Source organism: Pithys albifrons, chromosome 13, assembly GCF_047495875.1.
Source record: "Pithys albifrons albifrons isolate INPA30051 chromosome 13, PitAlb_v1, whole genome shotgun sequence".
In the NCBI taxonomy this organism is placed as follows: Eukaryota; Metazoa; Chordata; class Aves; order Passeriformes; family Thamnophilidae; genus Pithys; species Pithys albifrons.
Window position 1 is genome coordinate 15,664,148 of NC_092470.1, and position 12,893 is coordinate 15,677,040.

A 12,893-nucleotide genomic window follows, 5' to 3' on the forward strand; every position below is an offset into this window, starting at 1 on the left:
ATTTTACTTGAGTTCAGTTATCTGCCACAAGCTGTTTTAAGTTACTCTCTCTTTCCAAGCCATATTAAATGATCAGTAGGTAAGAAGGAGGCAGCAACAAGTACTATGTATCTTTGTTGAGAACTCTCTGCGTCTAATTACGTTCCCGGCTTATAAGCTTTAATATCGAGGACTACGAAATGAGGTCAACCTCTATTAAATGTAATTACTTTCCCTGTGGAGTGTGCAATAAAAACAACCCCCCAACAAAGGTTTCTATTTAAGGAAGAGGAAGTTTCTATTACAAAGAAGTCCCCTGACTTCGTGCAGCAGCTTAATTTTCATTTGCTAGCTACAACAAAGTGAAAAGATTTGGGTTGAGATTTTAACCAGTGCTTATCTGAGAAAAAATGGATAGGAGAATTAAACATGAAGATGAGGAAGAATAAAAGCCCTGTTGCTGCAGAAGCTGACCTAGAACCAGTCTGGCAAGCAACACCTGAAATTGCTGTCAGCTTCAGAGAGGGCAGAAAGCACAGCTGCATCCCTGAGCCCCACAACGGCCACCATGAGATGCATGCAGAGAGAAAAAAAGGTAATAGCGAGGGGAGCAGCTTTGCCTTTCTCTTTTTGCTGCAGCCTGGACAGGTTCCCCACAAGTGCCTCGAGAACAGGCAGCGTGGTCTGCTTCTGCAGGAGATGAAACTTGTAAATGGATACCGCAGCTCATTTTGAACACTGCAAAGAGCACGGGTTGGTGCTGTGCCCACTCGCCAAGCAGCTCCTGTGCCTGTGTGCCTGCAGGGCAGATGCTGCCCAGCCCAGTGTGCAACTCTGCACATCTCTGGTATTTGAAAGTGCTGTAGCTTGAACGGGTTCTTTAGCTGCGTGTGGCTTTTTAGCTTGGTGTTCAAAGCCAGGTAAGCACAATGCTGTCTTAATAACTAAATTCTCTTTTATACCAGAAACTGGAGGTAAACATGGCCATAATTTTTTAAAAATGGCTGTTGCCTTAACAGCCTAACTTGCAAAGTTCGCTCTTTCTTTAAAGGTGTTTGGTTTTTTTTAGCTTCCTGCAGCCTTGCAAGCAGGAATTTGCCAGGCAGTTGTCAAAACATCGCGCCTGCCAAGCGCAGGATTATTTTGGCATCAGCTCTCTGCTCGCATTAACTGCGCCGCGCTCAGGTCGCCAAGTTTGGGCCGCGCCTGAAGCAGCACCAGGGCGGCCGCTGCCGCTTGTTCAGCTCTGGCTGCTCTGCTCCCCCTTCTCTCGCAGCTCTGCTCGCTGCTTTGCCCTTCTGATCGCCGCACTCGGCCGACATGCCACACAAATGCAGTTCCACCACATTAGCGCCGCGGCGCACTGTGACGCACTGCGGATTTTGCGCAGGAAACACAAAATGACCCCGGGGCGCACTGGGAAGCGGGAGGAGGATCAACCTTCCCCGCCAGCAGAGGTACTCGCCCTTTAAGAAAAAGCCTGCAGTAATTTTCCATTACCCTGCGCAGTCTTGTCTACGTGGCAGGAATTGTTTGTGGAGGCAAGAGCATCACGGGCGAGGCGCAAGCCCCAGCTCGGCTGCCGTTGCCTGGCTACGCGCTCCGCATGCCGGCGGCACGCCAGGCTCCTGGGAAGCACCTTTGTTCCCAGAAAAGGGATTCGAGTTGTGTTTTCATGCCGAAAGCTGGGGACAAATGCTGCTTTTCTCAATCAGCCTGGTAGAACTGGGCTTTCAAAACAGCACGAGCCAGCCAAAGCACTCAGGGATAATAATATGCGTGGAGTCCATCCCCTGTGATGGTTTCTCTTCCTTTTGAGCAAGGAAATGTCTTGTTGCGAGCTCATGATGCTTGTTTGGTGTTGCGCTGATCATAATAGTCACTTAAGCAAGACAGCACGTTGAATTAAGCAGAAATACTGTCAGCAAAATCCTCCCCTGCTCTTGTTGTTTCCATATAATAAACCAGACGGATCGCTGTTGTTCTGCAACTTGATAAGCAGATTATTTTTTTTAATGTAAGCTCTGGAGTCCTGACAGGAGAGTTTCTGCTCGAGGCTGCTGAAGGTTGTCTGAAACGCCTGAAATATTTCAAATGCCACTGGCAGAATCCACAGCAGCACGGAGAAGCAGGTCTGTATGCCTTCCCTGCTCGCCGGGGCTTGGCTTAAAGTGTGGCAGCAGCGTTAGTGCAACAGGCGTTTCCGTGATATCTCGACATGGCCTCAGCTCCAGGATAGCTTATTTTATCTGCGTCAGGTTTGATACTTCCATTAATGAGAGCTCCGTGTTCCTGCTACCAGCCCGTGCGGTCAGGGACTCTCCCTGCACCACCAGCCAAACCTACACAGAACTGTTATGCAAACAAGACTGTGTTCCCCCAACCCCCCGCCATCTGCACCAGCTTCAGGCACCTTCAGGAGTTTGAATGGACATGCGATTTTGGGGTGTGGAAACGTGAGAATTGAAAAATTTTATATAAAATGGAACACACTGAGCATCAACCTTAATTCTGCTTCATGAGGCATGTGAAGCCAGAGGGGAATTTTGTGCTTGTGGTCTCACATCCTTCATTGCAGAGGAACAAACCTCACCCAACAGAGCCCTGGCACAGCTACAGAGGGACCACCTACTCAGCCCTGCTCCTTGATGGGGGCTCCAAATGGATGCTTTGAGGCATCTCTCCTGGGCAAAGGCGTAGCCCTCCCTTCAGCCCTTGTCACCCTGCAACAGTTGTCTCCTAACCACAACCTCTCTGAGGTTTACAGTTTAGATATATTGGCTTCCTGCAGTTTCTCTTGCAAATTAGCCACCTTCTCTGTTTTCTGGACTCCTTTTTGGTCCTATTTTCTCACATCCAGCCTTTCCACCACCTCCTCTTCACTCCTGCTACTGAGGGCTCCATTGCTGCCAGTTGATGCCCAGACCATCTGGGGAGACCTGCACAGGTTTCCCCTCCTCCAGGAGAGCCAAGCAGGAAGGGTGGAGCTGGGCATGTTTGGTACCTTGGCTACATGCTATCTGTCACCTGGAATATGCTTGTCCTCCATCAGTGAAGTGTGCCTTGTATGATGGGAATGACTGAGCAGACATTTAGGATGGTGAGTTTCCATATGCCTAGGTCAGATTTTCCTGTATGGGGAACTTGATGGTTAGGAACAGTTCCTTATTCACATGACACTGTGGTCAGTTGACTCTCTGTTCAGTGAACTTTTTGACTTATCTGTCTTTGGATTTTTTTTTAAAGTAAACTACTGCTTCTTAGCAGTTTTAGAAAACCTTGGTATCTAAGAAAAGATGAGCTTGGCTCTTGAAAACTGACTGCTAGTAGTAGCCTTTTTCGTTGTGTTTTCAGAAGTGAAAAGCAGATCTTCTGAACTCTTCATTTTTTCAAGAAGGCACATAAACACAGAGGTGTGCAAAGTAGGTTCCCTTTCCAAAATACATTTGCCCTGTGCACAGCTTGCCTCTCCTTGGGATTTGCTCCACGCAGTAGAATGCGGAGTATCCGGTCTGCCAGGAGGGTTTGCCTCCCTTGTTTGCACATTTAGGAATGTGGGTGAGTCACTGCCTTATTTGAGGAATGAAACCTTCCATGGAAGCCCTTTTATGCCTTTGTTTGCTTTTAGAATTGCAGTGTTGTTGAAAGTAACTCAGACTCCCGTGGCTCCTCTGTGACTCAGGTTTAACATTTGGTTTCACATTTTGTATTTCCTTCTTAAAAGCACAGAGATGGGACTACATCTTCCGATGTGTGCTACAAAATCCGTAGGGTCCAGCAGACCCTAAGAGATCAAAGCAGGCAAACCCACATCCATTCCCGAGTGAATGAAAGAGGATGGTTTCCGTACAACCCGTGTAGTTCTTATATAGCAACGTCCTTAATTAAAAGTGACAATTTCTAACTACAAAATTAGAACAATTTTTGAGGACGATTTGTTTCAGGAAGGCAAGAAAAGCAGAGAAGGAAAGAATGTGGAGGAAAGACACAAAAAACACAGCACCATTTTCTAACTTTTCTAGCTTTCAACGATTTAAACTTAGGGACCTGTGGCTATTTGGTGAATGAATTCTCTGATTTCAGAGGTGTTTAAATGCCTCAAATGATACCTACCTTGAAAATAAAGTCCTTACTTTATGTAGATGCTTGAGTTTCACTTCTTTGTTTTGCAGATAGAAAAAAATATATAAAAGACTCTTCATACATAATTTGCCATTTTCCTTGACTGCAATTTGACATCTAAACCTGATCTTTTTTCCTTACATAATAGATGATTTCAGTCTTGGTGTTTGTTTGGTTTTTTTACACTTTAGGTCTGCCAGTTATTCCCAAAAGCCCAGGACTTATATTTATTCCACAGCAAGCATGTGACTGGTGCAATTGCATAATTAGATCAAAATGAATTTGGGTTCCTTTTGTTGCAAAATGTTCTAGGGCTACAGATACATTTTGAGTGCGTAATAAACTCTGGGTATTGAGATTACAAGAGAAATAAACTGCAAAATCCTACGGATTAAGGTCATGTATGAGATATTTAATTCTCCCTGCGAGGTTCGATTGCAAGATACAGTCTGCTTCCACTAACTTCTTAAAATGAGAAAGCTTGAAAAATTGACGAGATTCTGTCAAATTTGCTTTGCTGCTGGTGGAACTGGAGGTGTTGGAAGAAATGGGGAACTGTGAGGAAAGGCAGAAGCGGGGACCAGGAGGGTCAAAATCCCTGCTGGCTCACAGCTTAGAAGTGAGGAAAGACACTAAGATGACTCTTTTTTTTTATTTCCACAATTTGATCCACTATAGAATTTATTCTGTCAGAAGGGGCAGCTCATCCCCTTCTTTGTTGCTGACTGCAGCAGTGTCTCAAGGCTGTGGTTGGGACTAAGGCTCTGTTGTGCTGAGGCAAAGAACATGTCCTTGCGAGTAAAGGATGCAAAGGGAGGATAGGAGCAATGTAAGAGCAGCCTGGAGGTCATGGGGGAAGCACCTTAGTCCTATGGAAACTCAGTGGTATGGGGTTTTTCCTCTTGAGATGGATGTATCAGGCAATATGACACAGAGACTTGAAGGAAGGTAAAAGTGGAGCTGCTGTCTGCAAGCCTGCCAGTCTCCAAGGCACTGCAGACCACTGCTCACCTCCCCATTTGCCAGGAGCTCAATTTTTATTGTTTTTTAATAGAGGTGAGCATTCTTCTGCCTGAATTTTCTCTGAGATCATAATTTCTTTTTTCCATAAGCTATTGAAAATCATCTGATGGGAATAACTTCTAGTAACTGATTCTGCAGTACAAATGAAGTGTATCCTTATGAAGATCAAGCTACTCCACTTTTAAGTTAAATACAGATCAGCTGCATGCACTCTTGTCTCAAAAAAAAAAGGCTATGGATGTATCAATTTCACTCAGTTGCAGACATGATTAGTCACTTCTGTCCTTCATGCCGTCTGTAACTAGGGCAGTGCTGCTGCCTCACTGCCTGTACCAAGGGATATGGGTAGTGTTTGTGCAAAGGCGATTGGGCTGAGCAAGGGGTGGAGAAATACAGCTCTCGGCCCAGGATATATTTAGTGAATGCAGCTGTGGGAGGCAGCAGGAACAAGAGAGCTCTTGTATTGGCAGAGCTCTGACAGCTCACATGCCTTAAATAATCTGCTAGTTTCTTAACATTACATTTCCCCGCCATGCTCCCAGTGTTTCTAATTTGCATGCAAAGTTATACTTTAATGTAGTCACAATCCTTCCTGGAGCTTAAAAGTGAGTGTGTTACAGTGTTAGCCTTGCTGTAGCCCTTCAAGCGAAGCAGCACACAACTTCCACAGGCACTGCACCTTCTCCATGGCAAGCAGGGAAATTTGACTTCATTTTCATCCATGAGGGAGGGTAGTGATGTAGGAATATACCTTTTAAGTGCACTGCAGTACTTGCTTGGGCTGGAAGCCGACCTGCAGCACTAGTACAGCTCCCCCCATGTTATAGAAGTTTACTTCTTGCCAGGGCTGCTGCGCTGGTGCACAGAGCCTGCTTTTGGTACACTGGGCACTCCATTGTGCTGTGCAAACTCTTCTGGTCCTCCTGGCATTCCGAGGAGTCTGATCCAATATTCACTGGTACGTCATGGGATAAAAAAGGAGGACAAAAATAGGTTTATCAACCCTCTGGGTCAAGCGGGAGCAGTTACTGTTGATGTGCATTAGGACTAATTGGTCTGTGCTCTCTGGCCATGTTCAGACTTGACTCCAGAGAAGATGATCAAGTCTGGGAATTCTCTGTGCATCTTCTTCCCTGGCTTGTTCAGCTGTGCACAACAAGCCATGAGCTAGTCTGCCTCAGGCATTAAAGGTTTATGGCAAATTAAACTGCAGAATATAAAAAGAACTAATTTTTTAGTCTTGTTCTGATGCAGTTAAGGGGTTGGAAAGACTGGTACAGGGAGGTCCAAAGCATATCTTTGTGTCTGGATGATGGAGACATCACATTTAGAGGGAGACAGACTCTGTCATTGCTTCAGAGTTTGCCCCACCTTAATGGTGTTTTTCCACCCACAGCAGCTTTGCGGGGAGATGTTGCAGTTACACATCCGGCCTTCTCTGCCAGGGCAGCTTCCTGACCCTTCCCACCCCACCATGGATTTGCTATTCCTGTGGCAGGGACCTATCCCCACCTGAAATCCCTACTGGAAATGCAGCTCTTTTGGGTGGCTTTCATGGTTCCCCCACAGGCTGTCACAGATTCTGGTCCAGCTTTGAAAAATCTTGTGGTATATGTGTTCTGGATACAGCCGGCCCACCTTTGCATGCTGTGACCTAAGGGAGTTTCAGTGGCCAGTTTGTGTATCGAAAATATTTAGTAATAAAGTGTAGAAAATTGCGTCTATGAACAAATCTGCATGAGCTCAATGCTCTGCATACCCAGACAGGCTTTTTTGTTTCGAATCCCGCTGATCCCATGCCTGACACTGGATTCATTTCAGCAGTGAAATGGTTAACTGGAGGACTAATTGGCTCTGAGAGCTCCAGTCCTTTGCAACAGATTATTGGCATGCTGGTAGGAGCAGCTCCCTTCCTTCCCTTCCCCCTTCATTATAAAAACATGTACTGTAGAGAAACCAAATACCACATGGCGCCCTGCGCCGAGCCCGTCAGTGCTCCCGGCTCCGTGTTCCGCACAAACAGTCCCTTTATATTTGGGAAGGGGAGGGAGAAAATTCTGGAAACGCAGGATCGTGGCGATAGCGATAGAATCAGCACATTTATTTACAGTGTACAGGCGCTGGACCCCACAGCCCCCCACACCCACGGGCCCCGCGCCAGCATGGGGGAGAATCCCAGGGATATCCAAAAGGGAGGGCAGATGGGAAAGGCTGTTCCCTGAACAAGGAGAGCTCTACGGTCCCTGTTGTGGCGTTGCAGAGGGCTCTTGGGGGTCACCAAGTGGCTGAATGTAAAGAGAGAAAAATGAAAGCTTTAGGGGAAAAAGAAAAAAAGAGAATTGCATTTCTGTTTTCCCGAGGAGCCATGGGCGTTTTTAGGCAGCTGCCTGCAGAGGTGTCGCCATTTCGTGAGGCCGCATTAATGCAGCAGGAGGAGACATGTTGTGTTGTTCATGGAAATTTGGATTTTAAGGTTTTCCTGCTTGGTTTGAAGTGTATTCATTTTGCCTTCACCCTCTTTCAGCCCAAATGCTTTCACTTTTAAGCTTAAGGGAAAAAAAAGTAATAAAAAAGAGAGGAAAAGTAGGGAAAATAGGAAACGTTCTCCTGAAGGGATTACAGTGTGCAAGCAAAATCAGGTCTCTCTTCAAGAGACCGAAAATTTTACAGGTGTAAATTAGTTCCAAAAATGCCCCCAAGGGCATAGGGAGGATAATCAGGATGACAGTGTGGCTGTGCACTCAGCATCTTGGGGCATAGCCCAGGTGTGCAGGGAAAATGTAGTTCATCAGGCATGTTTTAAATAGAGGATTTGTTTCTGGTATGAAAAGATGCCTGACTGGTCTGTGCACAACACAAAACCAGCCCTTTGTGCCTTGCACAAGCTGACTTGACTTCCAGGTATTGAGATACTGGTTTTGATGTAAAAGCCCAAACTCTTGCTAGTGCTGCAGAAGCGCTCATTTGATCAAAGGGGAAAATAGGGATTGTGACAGGAGGAAGGTCAGGCAGATCCCCCTCAGTGCAAAACTCCTGGAGCAAGCTGCAACATTTCTGTTAAGGGCCTTCAGTATTGCAGTTGACTTTTTCCACTCCAGAACCTTTCACTTGCAAAATACATTATAAGGCTCATTTGTTTAACAAGTCTCCAGGACCTGTGAGAGAGAGAATTAATGCTGGCATTTGGGAATACAAGTGATAGTGCTGCATTTGATTTTGGTTTTGTGTCATTATTTTCTGGTTTCAGAGTCAGGAAAAGCTGCTCATTTATTTTTCATGTAGCTGTATTTTTTCCCTGACTTCTTAAGGAGGCAGGGCTAATGAAATCATGCTGTAAGAGCCCTGGAGCTTTTTATCTGATGTTCAGTGTCAACAAATTTCAGTTCTGGAGTTTCTGCACTTTGAGGGAGACTGCAGAGAGAGGAATTAGTACATCCTGAAGGAGGAACTAGAAAATGAGTGCACAGGGTCTCTGTTCACTTTCCTTGCTGACCCAACAGTCAGTATCTCATTGCCAGCTGACTGGTCAGTGAAGTGCAGCTCAGGAATATTGCAGCCACTGCTGGAATATGGCGCAGGATCAGGAGTGCTGCAGCAGTGCAGCACCGTTGGCTGTGCAGCTGCTGGCTCTCAGGAAAGCAGCCGTCATTATTTCAGCTGCTCACAAAACACTTGATAACCTCCAGCATGGATTCAAATCCCAACTAGGTTTGCAAGAAGTATCAGTCATATTTAAAATGAAGACTAATTCAGATTTCACCACGTTAGCTGAAGTTGAATTTTGCAGGATCTCTGATCTTGCTCTGGCTCCCAAGGTGTTTTCTTCTTCAAGCCTGTCACCTGCAAAGATTTCTCTGAGGTAGTGATTCCTTCATTATAGAAAAGCAGTGTAGAGAAACCTGTTTGCCACCTCAAGATCATTATTTCCTTAATTGCCCTTTTGTACTCTGCTACAGTTACATTACATCTGCCGGTCAAATGTAACCTGAATGCAGCGTGCACCGATCACATATAGCAATGGAGGCAGTACAGAGCTTTAGTGTGAACTTTGTGCACATCCTTGATTTGTGTAAAGCTGTGTATTGTAAAGATAATATAAAGCATCAAATAGTTTCCATATATAAAAATTACATTCCTAGCATATACTAGCCTTTCATAACCTTCTAATTGGATTATGTGTTCTCCTAAACTTAATTCCATTTTATTAACAACAGTTGAGTAGACTTCAACTGCATTTTTTGTTCCAGTTTTCATTCTGTTCAGTGCATGTGTATATATATGTATATACAAGAAGATAATCCTTTATTAATCTCTTGAGCAGAACAGTGTTCATTCAGGCTGCAGAAGTCCTGTCTCTGAATGTTCATTATCAGCACCTGATATGCTAGCCTGGAGCACAATATCCTAATAATTGGAGTTTAAGGGGAAAAAAAAAAGACAGATATTAAAGTCACAGTGTTTCATTTCTGTGCATGTTATGATTCTAAATTATTCAAGCATTTGATTAGCTCTTACACATAGAAACCTATGTATTCCCATGCATTTTTCCAAAGTTTTCTATGGCTTCCTTTGTCTTGCACTAGGTCAGAGTATTCAAATGCACTGTGTAGTACTAGTAGCATATGTGGCTTGTTACAAGAAAATTTGAGATAGTTTCTCAGTTAAATGTGTTTTATTTTGACCTATTTGTTTCTATTTGAATCTAACATTTGGTCTCTTCATAGTCAGTACTCTGTTTTATGGAAAGGTTTTTAAGTTGTACTGAAGGAATTAAGAGGTGAAGTACCTAGCACAATTTGGTTCATATTATTCCTTTTGCTATTATTAATAAAAATAGGAAAGAAAAAGAAAATTTGAGGAAAATACAAGGGGTGCTGATGCCGTTAAACCTGCATGTGCAAAGCTACATGCTTGCCTTTTCTCTTGAAATGTATACCTCTGCTTCACATTCTCTTTCCTTCTACAGACTGGGATAGTTAATTTCAATTGCATTTTCCAACTACTGATATACCTGTTCATTCCTAAATCCACTTCATATGCTTCCAAATCCTTAGGACAACATGTGGTTTAGACACACCAAGAAAAACCTGGAGTGATTCCACTGACCTAAATGTAATTACTGAGTGCTGAATTAAAGGCACAGGCACATAACTTAAGACCCATGTGTTTGGGGTAACAAGAAGAGATCAAAATGTCAGCTTCTGCCATTAATGTTTGTAGAACTTAAACCAAGACATATTTGTAGAGAGGTGATAGCTTATTGTGTTAGATGCACTGTTCAGTCCTGAAGAAAATAAATCATGTTTTGGACCTGTAGAACCTTGTTGGGGTCTTCCACTGGGTGAACTGGCAGTGAAGGTGGCAAACAGATTTTTCAGGTGATCAAGTGCTGTGGATGTCTCACCCAAGTCGTCTTGTGTTTCCTCTGCTGCTTTAATTGCACAAAAAGCCATTGACCTCATTTTGTGACAGGACTGTACCAACAGTGTTTTCTTGGGCTGCTTACATCTTCTCCCAGCTCACCTTCTAATACTAATCTTTGATTAAATATTAAAACAAAAAGTGTGCTGTAAATGGTTTTAAACTGAAACAAGATTATCACTGTTAAGGGCTTGGTCAGAGAGAGTATTTGTTTCACCAGGTAAATCTCTTGCCTGCGACAGTTAAAGCTGCTAATTCTGGAGTTTGGGTGGCTGACATGCCCAGAGCTGCTCTAGTCCCTGGGCTGGTGAGAATGCCCAGCTGGGTAAAGCTCTGTCAGGAGCGAGTTTACAGTGCATTCACTGAGGGAAGAAAATATAAAAGCTCATGGGAAACATGAACCTGACACAGGAGCTATATCTGTTCAGGTGACATTCTAATCCGAGTGTGTTGATGCATCGCTACAGCAAAAATTGATTTGACTCCACATCTAACAAGTGTTGACAAATATGAAGAAGTTTGTTTTGAGTTACATAAGGGGTCTTTTTATGTATGTGGTGCATTACAACAGGGTAATTCAGGGCTTTGTCAGACTGTCTATAAAAATAAAAAAATTATATGCTTGTAAGATTTCAGAAGAATGGGTGCAGTTTCTTTTCTCTGCATGTGGCAATTTGCTGAATAATGCATCATTTTGTCAACTCTCATATAGTAATCGATAAACGCCCTACGGTGCTACCTGCTCATGGGAGACAAGAATGAAGATTGTTATGGAAACAGTCTTGAAACTTGCTTGAAATAAAAATACCACTTCTGTACTTGTGGTTTTGGAGGCCTGGGCTGTTTTTCTTTTCATTTTGGAGGAGCTGTAATTCATCTTGTTCAATTTGAGTGAAATTCATCATGTTTGCAAGGCTAGGATGAAACCCTTTGCCTGCAAAACTCCAAGGAGATTTACCAAGAATGTATAGTTGTTGTTATGCTCATCATCTGAACTTTCCAAAGTCTCCACTAGAACTCAAATGGAGAGTTGGTAAATATAAAAACTAGAGCTTATAGTTGGGAATTTTGTTTTGTCCTTGATTTTGATGTGTAAACACATATTTGTGCTAAGCCTGTTTTCCCTTTTCTGGTCATACTCCTCAAACACAAGCAATCAAGCTTTACTGGCTCATGTTTGCAGCCAATAAATTTCAAGGATGGACAGGTAAATGCCTTCGGAAAACGAGCTTTAAATTTGCACAGGGAAATAATCATACTAAAATTTCAAATTATCTGAGTTTAAAAAATAAATTGTCTATATCTACTAAAAATGTAATTTTGCAGCTACATTTAAAATCCAAATATTCTGAAGATTTGGCTTAAAAGTTGTGAAATGTTCTGCCTCTTTAAGTAATAATTCTGTTACATTGGAAAATGGGAGAGCAGTATCTTTATTTTGAACATAAGATAGGGTATGGCTCTCTTAATTGTGCCAATTAGCAGGCTCCTGCTAAAACAACAACCACAGAACACTCTTGTGTCTCTTCAGACGGTGTTTACAGCCAGAATGGTGAGATAAAGAACACTGGTTGCAGCTGCTAACTTTTAAAGTGATTTTAAACCCTACCACTATGTCTAATACTTGGAAGTTTCCAGTCCTGCAACTTCCCAAGCAGCAAATTTCATCAGTGCAAAGCAGTTAAAGTTTGTAAGTCAGGTGTCACAGCACCTGACTTTGCATGCTGTATCTACAGGCATTGCAGTCCCTGGGATGGTGCACTTCAGTTTCTTATTTGCTTTCAAAGGTGATTTCAGTAATAAGCAAAGTTGCATCATTCTTTTTCATGTAAGGAGATGTGTAATACCTTGTTAACATTTTTAGCAATTCCAGTGTCTAAGTAGGTACAAGGCAAAATGGTCAGTCAGTGTTTTTCCTGCCATGCCCCAGTCCTCCTTTAAAAGTTGTCCAAGCCAAGCAGAAAAGCATTTTTGTTACCTGAAAGCTGACCTTGAAAAAACAGATCATTACATACAGGTAGCAGGGGTTAAAAAAGAGGGTGAAGAAACAGATTTGTTGTTCCAAGAACAGTGGTTTGCTTTTAAGAAACAAACATTATTATCCAATCACCGATATTCTTTAAATAGTCTGAAGTTTTAAAGTCTCATATCATCAAAATAGGGCCTGCTGTATCTTTCTGATTTTACCTCTAAGGCCGCCATTTAAGGCAGCAGCTGTGTGTTAATCTTGACCAAATACAGCATAAATACCTTGAATGAGATGGTCTCTATTTTTTACAGTTAAGATGGCAACAGGGCATAATTTGAAGATGATCTGTAATAATGAGTTTCAAACCTCCTTAAGAAAG

The 12,893-nt window shown here is 43.2% G+C and overlaps 1 protein-coding gene across 3 annotated transcripts in view; it reads left to right on the forward strand.

The window, feature by feature from the left end:
* Positions 1 to 299: 299 nt before the first annotated feature.
* Positions 300 to 12,893, forward strand: part of CHD2 (chromodomain helicase DNA binding protein 2) — an 86,709-nt gene continuing 74,115 nt past the window's right edge. Inside the window, exon 1 of one of the 3 annotated variants that reach the window (XM_071568789.1) lies at positions 300 to 574. The gene's annotated coding sequence lies outside the window, so the exon portion shown is untranslated. Of the gene's footprint in view, positions 575 to 813; positions 900 to 3,006; positions 3,080 to 12,893 lie in introns of those variants that run through there. The other 2 variants (XM_071568792.1, XM_071568791.1) reach the window with 2 other exon arrangements.